This window comes from Ischnura elegans, chromosome 8, assembly GCF_921293095.1.
Source record: "Ischnura elegans chromosome 8, ioIscEleg1.1, whole genome shotgun sequence".
Classification (NCBI taxonomy): domain Eukaryota; kingdom Metazoa; phylum Arthropoda; class Insecta; order Odonata; family Coenagrionidae; genus Ischnura; species Ischnura elegans.
The window spans coordinates 14018254-14029337 of record NC_060253.1 but is presented as its reverse complement, the minus strand read 5'-3'; positions in this window follow the sequence as shown (position 1 = coordinate 14029337).

Sequence of the window (11084 nt, the reverse complement as noted above, 5' to 3'; positions counted from 1 at the left end):
CCCGCTGCCGCTTCGCTTAAATAAGGATTATTAATACCTTATCAAACGAAGAAAACTTTCCGACCATAGGCAATTTTAATAGGTGATTATTAAGACATGTTTCCCTGAGCTCTGTGCCTCATGCATGCATTGGTGATGGTAAACTCCTATCTACTCGTATAGAAACTAGGTCCCCGTGACGTCACGTGGAGTGGCATCGCATGGGCGCCAATCTGGCCTTTTTCAAATGAGGTTAAAATTGACCATTAACATTCGTCTAAACTGGGATTTCCAAAACCAAATAATTTGTATATTATGGATACACTAATGGTGAGTAACGAATCGCAATCAATGCCTTTCGTTTTCTTTGATTAAGGAATCTACCCTATTAACGCCACACATAAAATAAAAAGTCAAAACGTCGATTACCAGAAACGGCTGAACATCGAAAACATAACTGATAACAGTTACTATATTTAGCGTAGCGTAGTATTTTGTTCTTTTCCGGCGTATGACATTGGTGAAATCTTCTCGGGTCTTCTACCGGGTGAGTTGCTTTTAGGTCGACGTTTCGACGGCTGCCTATGCCACCGTCCTCAGGGGCACGACAATCCGAAAATGGTGCCATTTTACGCAGCGGTCTGCTTCACCCCAAACGTTGTCAATTTCCTTCTAATTCTAATTCTGCGCGAAATTTTGCGGGAGCCAATCAGAAGGAAACCTGACAACTTTTGGCGAAAAACAGAACGCTACATAAAAAGGCACCATTTTCGGATTTTCATACCTTGAGGACGATTGTAGACAGTGGGGTGCCCAGAAATTTCGTTTGGGTGGGGGGGTCCAAAACCTGGTGGGAAAATTTTTTGAAAAACAGGATACTAAGTAATGGGTTTATAACTAATTTCAACACTTTTCACAATCGAAAGAACAACTCCATTTGCTAAAGAAATATTTTGCAAATTCACGATTTTTCATTATTTTGTTTTCTTTCATGAAGGAAAGTAATTGTGTTCTATATTTCGGGGGGAGTACGGATCCCCCGGACCTCCCCCCTTTGCCAGTGATGCAGCGAGGGGGGTTTTGGGGGATAAATCTTCCCCCCCAGAGCTCAGATACTTTTTTTAAGTTTAATCCATTTTACCAAATTGGATTAATAATTCTTATAGAATAGTGTAAGTATTAATAAAATATCCCTCATAATGCCGTAGAACTCACCACTTTGAACCATTTGCCTTAAATATTTTCTTGGGGAGGGCCCCCGCACTTATCCCCCAGACTCCTCAGTATTATTTGCGCCTAAAACCACCCCCCACTCCCCCAGCCTTAATTTCCTAGCTGCGCCCCTGCCCCTCGCTACGCCACTGATAGTAGAAGCAACAATTGATGCGTCATCCTATAAGCAATTCACCCCGTGGAAAACCAGAGAAATTTTACCAGAAAGTACACATGACAATCGCGTCGGAGTGAATAACATGTTGGTGATACACGGCTGTCAGCTGAGTACTTCACGAAGTTGAGAAGCAAGCGACTTGTTTCACATCTGCTGAATAAGGGGTTGCGATTCTTAAGTTATAGAGCCTTGAAAACACCAACAGTGCTTACCGTACAACCCTTACCATATCGACCATAGCACTATGAATCTGTACGCATTGCTGGCCATTTTCAATACTTCTGCGTTATTTCTTAACAAGCAACTTTTGATGCGAGGATTCGTTTATTCTCCACTGCGAGCAAACGTGGTAGCCGAGATATGCTCCCGATCAGGGGAATTTTTACTCGTGGTAATTAGTATGGAATTCCTCGTCTTTAACGCCAAAGGTTTCTAATTACCAAAACTAGGCTGTTTTTAATACGTACTAGTAGTGATAACTCACAGCAATTTCGGCACGAATGACTCCTCTGGGCACAGATGGAAAATATTTATCTGTGACAGTTGATAGCGATTCTCTCAGAAACAAAATGAGAAACGATTAGCAAATGAGAAACCTTACCGGAACAATCGCAAGACATTACAAAAATAGAGCCGAAAAAATAATGTAAACAAACTTCCGCTTGAGTGCACTGCAAGCCTGGAAATAGGGAAAACCTCTCCGCTTTATGCAGCAACAATAGTTGCCGAGGTAATGCCAGCTAAAGCTATGGCCAACAATGCCGTAGCTACCTTGGAGACGAAAATGCACGCACGACTCAGTTTCCTTGAAGTGGGCGACGGACACACAGACCAATCCAATCGCTCCTTGCGAATCAGGCATTTGAAAATAGTACAAGTAGACGTCATCATGATGTTGAAACCTTGAAGAAATAGTACCTACTGCTATCCTATCGAGCTATCATTTTACGTGGCAACAATAGTTGCCGAGTTGTTCATGGGCAAATCTGTGGCCAACAATGCCGTCATTATCTTGGCGTTGAAAACGAAGGAATTTCTCTATTCCCATGAAGCGGGTTAAAGTCGCGCACGCCAGGACACAAGCACTCATTGCGAAATAACCCTAGACGTAATCGTGAGTGTGACACCCCGGGAATATGGTCAGTGAAGAACTACAGCGGAAGACATCTCAATAGGTACATCATCATACCACAATTCCTACAAACAGGTGCATTAACGTTGGCCTGCGTGGGGTTTTGCCAGTTTCCCTCGGGCCAATGCCAGGCCACGAAGCAATCTCGGAGGAAAATCAATTGCATTACGATAAGTTTCTCCTATCACTGCCTCAATAGGGTAGTCCTTGTTTCTAAAGTATTTGAATTTCTTTTGGGAGGCGAGTTTTTGTTCCATTTGGTCAGAAAATAAATCTTATAAATATAATAATATATAAATCGTATATTATTAATCATCGCCGCCCGGACCCCAAAGTTAAAGATTTTGCAAACATTGAGGTTGAATTTAGATGATAATTATAATAATAATAAAGTTTATTGTCCGTGGGGTAATACATACATTTGCACGGATTCGTCAAAAGTATACATACAATACATAAACTTAGTCAAGTCAATTACATTACAAAAAAACAAATATGCATTAGGGAAAAGAGCATCTATATTGAGAACAGCAAACAATGCCTAACCTCAAAACCGACACTTCATATACTCACCTACATCATAAAACAAATTTTTCCTCAGGACATTTTTATAGATGTTTTGGATTTCAAGTAATGTAGGTATTTTATTGCAGATGGCAGTTTGTTATAGAGGTTGAATCCCTGTTGTGTTGCGCTTTGCAATCTTTTAGCTGTTCTATGGCTTTTTAGATGGATGAGTTTGACCTGGTGATATAGTTATGGAAATATGAGTTTTTTTAAAAGACATACGGTTCTTGAGTATGAAGAAGATAGAGGCACATAAGGAGAATAAAGCACTTCTACTAAGCCCATTTTTACAATAAACAGTAATAAATATAGCTATCAAGGTTATGTAAAAACTCTTCTCGGGATACCGCGCGGGTAAGATTATATGAGAGCGCCGACGTTTCGGATACCGACTCGCTACCCTTTCTCACGGCTACTGACAGAAAAGTTGAAGGATTTAAAGTCTTACATATCAAGGTTATATTGATAAATTTTAAAGTTCATTTAAACAATTTTATGGTTTTACGACGGGTGAGAATGATCAACAAATCTTGAGCGTATGCAACCCGCGTCCCACCCAAAATGTCTGCCTGGGGTAGAACGCGCTCACACTTGGTGCGATACCGACCCTGGGAACCAAAGGCAAAAATGAAAGATATTTGAGGTGATACGCCACAAATTTATAAAGAGTCGTATTAAAAAACAGAAAAGTGATGGAATAATCCGAGAGCGACATCATCTTCAGTTATGTCCGCAAAACACCCAAAAAAACCAAAATTTCTAAAATTTAAGTGCGATGCGTCACGTTTTCCCGGTATCCGATTACAAAAAATATTTCGCCATTTTCTCACCAAATGGAAAATAATTGGGGGGGGCGTCACAAAATAAATTCGAAAACTTTAAAAATAAGAACCACCCTAATGCCACAAGCTCACAAAACAATTAATCCTCACCTATCTTAAAAATATAAGGAGAGGGCTTTATGCCTGTGCCAGATTACCCAATTGTTATTTGCCTAAATCACTTCCACCGTAGTTAGTAAATATCCTGGTACAATAGTAGCAGATACGAATGGTGGGTCTTTCATTGCCTCCAAATAACTCAAAAGCAGCATAAGTGAATTTGCATTACCTCATGGTAGTTGGAGGCCACAAGGAAGACTGTTTCCTCTCTCGTGTTTGAATATCATTTTCTTGTCAGATGTAAACTGCAATAGTATTCATGACATAGAACGAGTTCCCGTATTTTCCGCGATTTATTTTTAACCGCATAAGGCCTTTCGCCTTACTGTGACATTTTTTGTACGAGTGCGTAATGAATCAACATCTGTGTTTTAAAATTGATATTTCTTTAGTGAATACAGAATTTGTTCTTTCTTCAGGAACACACAATAATTCCAGAGAGTAACACCTGAGGTTATCAATAGTCTACGGTGGTAATCGGTATTCCTACATTCATTCTTTCTCAAGTCGGAAGGTTCGATGTAAACTTGATCATAAGATTTGTACCAGGGTCGTTCAATAAGTCCTAAGAATTTCCGAGAGATTGCACTCTTAATATAAAAAAGTAATTTTTCCCAATAAGCAGCACTCTTGACTAGTCAGCTGATAGATTTTCAGCTTTACTCCTGCCATAGTCTCATTGTATTTGCCGATTGTAGTGAACAACTTTCATTTGTTTACAAAAATGTATTAAACTGCGTCTCGTGCAGAAATCAAACTGTTCTTAAAAGGATCAACGCCGAAAGAAATCAAAGCTGAGCAGTATAAAGTTCATGTCACGTCTGTGTTTGTAGCTATTGGGTAAGTGAATTTAAACGTGGCCATACATCCAAAAAATTAATATCGTTCCGGGCGCCCTGTGGAACTGTCTACCCCCGAAATCATTGACAAAATCCCCGATATGGTTGTAAGTCACAGACAAATCAAAGAGCGCGATATAGTTGAGGCCACAGGCATGTCGCAACGTACAATCTAAGTCACCGGCTGCATAGGAAAGAAACGAGTTTTCCAAAAATTGAATTAATTGATTTTTTAATGCGTCGACATTACATGGTGTTTAATATAATAAATATATAATTATAATAAAATATTTGAACGCAGTATATAACAAACTAAACAAATATATAAAAGGTAAAACACATTATTTTTCATATTTTTTTATTTTAAGTGTTAGTTTGTTTTTTTATTAAACGATTACGTTAAATAAGTCAAAATCTTAAATTGGATATTTTTTGTATAGTAAAATCAATTTTTGACACATGACCAGCTTTTACTTTCTCCGGAAAGGCCTCGAGAATTTGATTGTAAATCAATCCTGGAAACTAAAGTGGACCAATGGGATGATGCCTCAAAACATTTTAAGTGAGAAAAATGTTAGTCGCAAGTGATAACTAAATAATATTGTACCTGTTCACTAAAATTTTGGAATGGAGTACTTCAAAGACCAATGCCGTTGGGATCTTAACTGAGGAAAATTAAAAATTAGTATCAGTCATAGTTGTCAGAGTTATCTCTGGCATCTAAAGAGGCAAATGTCCTTACAGGTTAATGTCCATGCAAATGTTTCGCGGTCACATTTTATATTTATTTGACAAATTGACAACGGTTGACGAGTGTTTTACAATTATGGGCAACTATGAGTCTTATGTAAAATCGGCCCAACATTGTCCAACATCTCGCCGGCGACCAAAGAAATTCTTTCGTAAACACTACCGCTTAGCTGCCTACACATTCCTTATTTTTTTTAAATGGGTTAAAATGGCCTTTTTGTAAGAGTGCTTCGTTTCCCCTCGTAGTGGCAGACACAAAGAAGCAAAGAGATAGGGTCAAGAGGGCTATTTTCCTCAGGACCCTCTCTGAAACCCAATAAATCTATCTCACTGCGCAGAATCCCCAAGATGCAGGGCCTAATGAATGGGGTCAAGGATAATATGGAAGCCAATACGAAAACCCCATGGTTCTTAATGTTTCTCGGCGGCTCAGCGCTTATGAAGCCTTTGTCAGTCTTTAATTCAAGAAATGGTTTTAAAATGCAAACACACAAAAAATTGTGATTAAAATAAGATTGATGATTTAAGAAAAATGTATAACAGCTAATCTAAAAATTATATAATTAATCTACTTAATAAAAAAATCTAATTAATCAAAACTTGCGTAAAAATAAACACAATATTGTAACATAGCAACTAAAAAACTAAACAACTACATAAATTCTCAAGTACATATAGCGTAAATCATTACTCAGAATTATGAAGCATAAAGCATTACTTTTGCAATTAAGAAGTTATTTGTGCAATTTCACGAATCATTGAAAGTATTTTTTAAGTTAACCCTTTCACTGCTGTGGACGTACCTTAGTACGTCCGCACGGCAGACTGCGGTGGACGTACTTTTTCTTCCTCCGTGCCATGCGGTCAGCACTTTCGCCGAAGCACTTCGAAGGGACCCACTAATCCAGGACCCTTTCCTCGACGAATTCACCCACGCAAGACCGTCTCATCGGCCCTACCAGCGGGGGCCCTACCTCCGGAAAAGTGACCGCTCTGACTGCAATTTGAAAATCAATCAATCAATCCGATCATCGAAATATGATTGTTTTCATCGCACTCCTGCCAATCAAGCAATCAAGTACGTCTTTGAACCGTGTTTCTGCGATGAAAAATAATGATTTTGTTAACTTTGATATAATGGCCATTTTCCGGTGGTCCGCAGCCACGTTTTGTTGCAAAGTTGCAAAGAAGTGCTTCCTCACGAATAACCCAAGACCTACTCTGGAACTCTATCATAAAAAAATGATGTCTCGGGTCATTTTGTTTCAATTTTTGAATGCCACTTATGCACTATTACATGTTTCCTTCCTAATCCTGTGGGTAGTAAACTGCTAATCTCCTCTTGGCTTACAATTAGATTTTTCTTCATAGGTTTCAATAATATCGAATTACTCGTAGAAACAAGACAAGACATTGAATATGGATTCTTTTATCGGCTACTCAACTTTGCCCCTAAATCCCAATTCCTTTTGAGCATGATAACAGCACAACTGAAAATTGAAAAAATAACATACAATTGAAAAAAAAACTTCATCCCATTGTTAAGTAAGGCATAATACAAATTATTTGTCGGCAAAGACACATTCATTACCACCTCTGAACACATTCACCGATTTAGCTAGGGCCCTTCCGCTTGCGTTTTTGGTGATTTGTTCATTGAGATCCTAATGATATTCTTGATATACTCGAGACGCTCAAAACGAATTTTCCCAGGTGTGTGGAACATGGACGTTTTTCACTGCCTACCGAGGGCCGCTTTTAAGGTACAGTCTCTTTCCTGAGCCGTCAAAGCTTGTATGCCATGGGATATTTCATCAGTCGAGTTTCATGCAGATACATTAATGCTGTAAAACGCGGAGAATATGTTGACAGGACGTCATGAAAATATGAGTATTACAGTATGCAACCAAGGGAAGTCGGGACAAGCGAAATGCTTAGGTGTTAATATTTCTTCACTTTAAACATTCGTAGCTCCCTTCGTAACAGAGATCAAGCTAAGAAACCACGAAAAATTAAATCATTTGAGTGTTTCCTCCAAGTTCCATGCCCAGAATATAAAGAGCTAAATCATAAGATACGAGAGGTAGCAGTCGACAACTTTTACAATACAAAACTTCCGAACTTATTTCCCGAAATTTATTTAGTTTAACACATCAGCATTATGACCCAATTAAGCACAAATCTGAGTACATCGTCATGGAGGAGAGGGTTTAAAAATCTTTCTGCGAAACCTTCAAGTCCATGCAAGGAATACATTGGCATAATTCGATTAAGAAGATAAAGTTAAAGTCTAGGGTTAAGTGAAAAGCTTAGTTGCGGAAAATAAAGAAAATATTTCAAACAAATTTTAATTATGAAATTCATGGAAAAAGATTAATCCTCCAGTAATATGACATATGTTTACACGTTGAAAGAAATCATTGGTTGGCGCAATGCCGATTCTATGATTTCTCAACAAAGCCTGGGGCGAATCGAATAAAATGGGAAACGATTTTCCACTAGAGCACATCCTGCCGAATTCACTCATCCTGGTTTTGAGATTTACGAGATTTATTTTTATTTGGAGAAAATCAAATACCAACCCTCCCGGCTACATTCCTAAATGCCAGTGTACAAGGATATTTACATTTTACGGCGAAAGTGATTACGGTGAGCAAACACAAAACAAGTAATATGGCAACCCAGACGGCACAGAACCCTCCGTATCTAATTCGTATGTACATAGTACCCATTGACTAAGGGGATACTATGTCGCTCCGTCGCTTTTCGTCAATGGATACATTCCATTCGCGGCCTGTCGACGAAGCGCGTACGCAGCATGTGAATGTCCGCTACTAAGCACGTACGATTGGATACAAAGCGCGCAGGAACACGGCACTCAGGCTAATCTCAATCGATTAGGTCGAAATTAGTTATATCGTAACTCGCACGATCGAAAAATGTATCGAACGCAACACAATCGATAACTACCGACCGTAGCGAGAACCTTGATACGAATCATTATGAATTGTAAGTTCTCAATAGGTAAATAACACCATATCATGAATTCTAATTACCATGAAAGACTCACGACCGACAAAGTTTTTGTCGGTTGTGAGTTTTTCATGGTAATTAGAATTCATGATATAGTATTATTTACCCATTGAGAACTTACAAAACTTACTCGGCCACTTAAATAACTCTGCGAAAAATGAGATTCTCACGGCTAATTCACGCATCCCCAGCATCCAGAATTCTTAAGTGGCTCGTACTTACATGGAAACCTTGAGATGTTAATGAGAGTAAATTCTTATTCATTTTGACACTAAATAAGACATCACATAGCCCACGAGCATTAAAAAGCTTACCCTAAAGCCTGACGAAATAAAAGTTTTAAATAAAAATTGCCGATGAAACAGGATTGCTGACACATCTGCTATTAGTATGATCGAATTCATCAAAATGCAAGCAAAAATTAACGTATAGTTCAGTCTCAGCTACTAAAACTTACCCATATCAGGCGCTAAAGTATTTGAAAAATTATTTGGGATGAGTAAAAGTCTCTAGGTCACTGCAGTAAATGTATCAACCTATTAAAAATATGAAAGTCCTGCCAAATCACCAGCATAAACACTTGTAAAATAAAACATGTTATCTCTTAGATCACACCTCCGATTTTATACTTACTTTGCATGTGGTCACCACCGCAAGAAATTTTAAAGAGGCAGGAAAGAAAAAACCCACAGAAATACAATACATATATTATGTATTTTCTATTGTCAACCACAATAATATTTCCAATTTTCTCTTCTATCCCACATCTAATTTAGCGAAACAATTACTCTTATTCTCTTTCGAATAGAAAATTATTTAAAAGAGGACTGGTCGATACATACAAACTATCGTCAATACTTTCTCCGATGAACGTCCACTATCACTGCACCAACTTGCACAAATCAAATCCACATCCACAAATATGTCACTTCTGCCACAATGTCTGTCTTCTTGGCGACAGGTAACAGTGAAGCAATGGTACCTTCCTCCAATCTGGGTAACTTCAATTCAGCAAGAATTTTCTCCTCGTCTTCTCGTCCAAGGCCACAGATTATTTTCTGATATCACAAGGTGCGATGTGAATCTCACACACCTAAAATTAATAAATAATAAAATACCATGTAACTTATTAGGTCAAATCATTTCCAATTTTTGGTATTTCTGCATGAGAAATCAAATTACTAGGCTCGTAAATATAGTAAATATTTTTATGCCTGATATTTTTATTGTTTTAAACTATAGCATAAGATAATTTGAAATGATGAAAGCCGACGTGTAATACACCATAGGGCAAGCTAAGAAGCAATATTCGATCCTATAAACTTGGCAGCTTATTCCTAGTTTCTCCTTTAACCACACGTTTACCGAATGAATTAATACAAAAAAGACAACTAAAATGCAAGAATTTTCAAAAGAATTGCTGCTACAATATTTTGAATCACCATTTTTAGTACTGAATAGTACTATAGTACTTCAGTACTGAATAGTTCGGGATGTTGATGCATCAACATCCCGAAGCCACTTCTAACTTAAAATTACATCCAAATAATTACAGCGAGAAAGAGTACATACCTCACAGTTTTTCGTGGGGGTGAAATGTTTTCTTCTTATCGCCCAAATGCACTTCTTCTTCAACTCAGGATCTTTTGGAAAGCTAAAAACTTGAGCCATGTCCCGGAGATTCCATTACATCCCGACATTACACACACGGAAGGCATTTTTAACAAAAATATCTCACAAACACGTTTCTGAAGCCCAGAGAATGAAATTAAAGAATAAGGGAAACTTCACCATTACCAGACACTATTTTTCACAAACTTAACCACAAAAATCCCTGAAATGTGGTGAGACGTGACGTAAACCATGCCATCCGATGCCATCTCCAACGGCTTGTGAAGGCATGTGATCTTTCTAGGAGGATATGGCACGATGGCACCAGATGGCACCACCCGCGAAAGAAAATAGTCCCAGACCGAATACAGTTTTATCGATGAGATACAATTTTATCGATGCATATGAATTTGCCAGTCCTCTTGCATCTTTTTTCGTCATTAAAGGAAATAAAGAAACAAAACCTTCTAAGTAACTTCCTAAGCGCGATTTTTGTATCTTGATTGTCCACCCTCGTATTTAGGTACGAAAACTTCCTGTGCCGTCTGGGAAAGATATAGCCATGGCCCTATAAAGGCCATGGATATAGCATACTCTCCGTTCTTCGCTTACAATTAGATGTGAGAGGATAAAGTTTTCAAAGAGCTTGTTGCAGTGATAGGAGAAACTTACCGTGCTGCAATTTTCTTCCTCCGGAATGGCTTGGCATTCGCCCGAGTCGTCATTCGCACTGACAGATTGTGCATTGGCGTGCGCGACTGTGGCCCGCTTCTTGGGAACTGAGACATTCCTTCGTTTTCATCACCAAGGTGATGATGGCATTGTTGGCCACAGACTTGCCC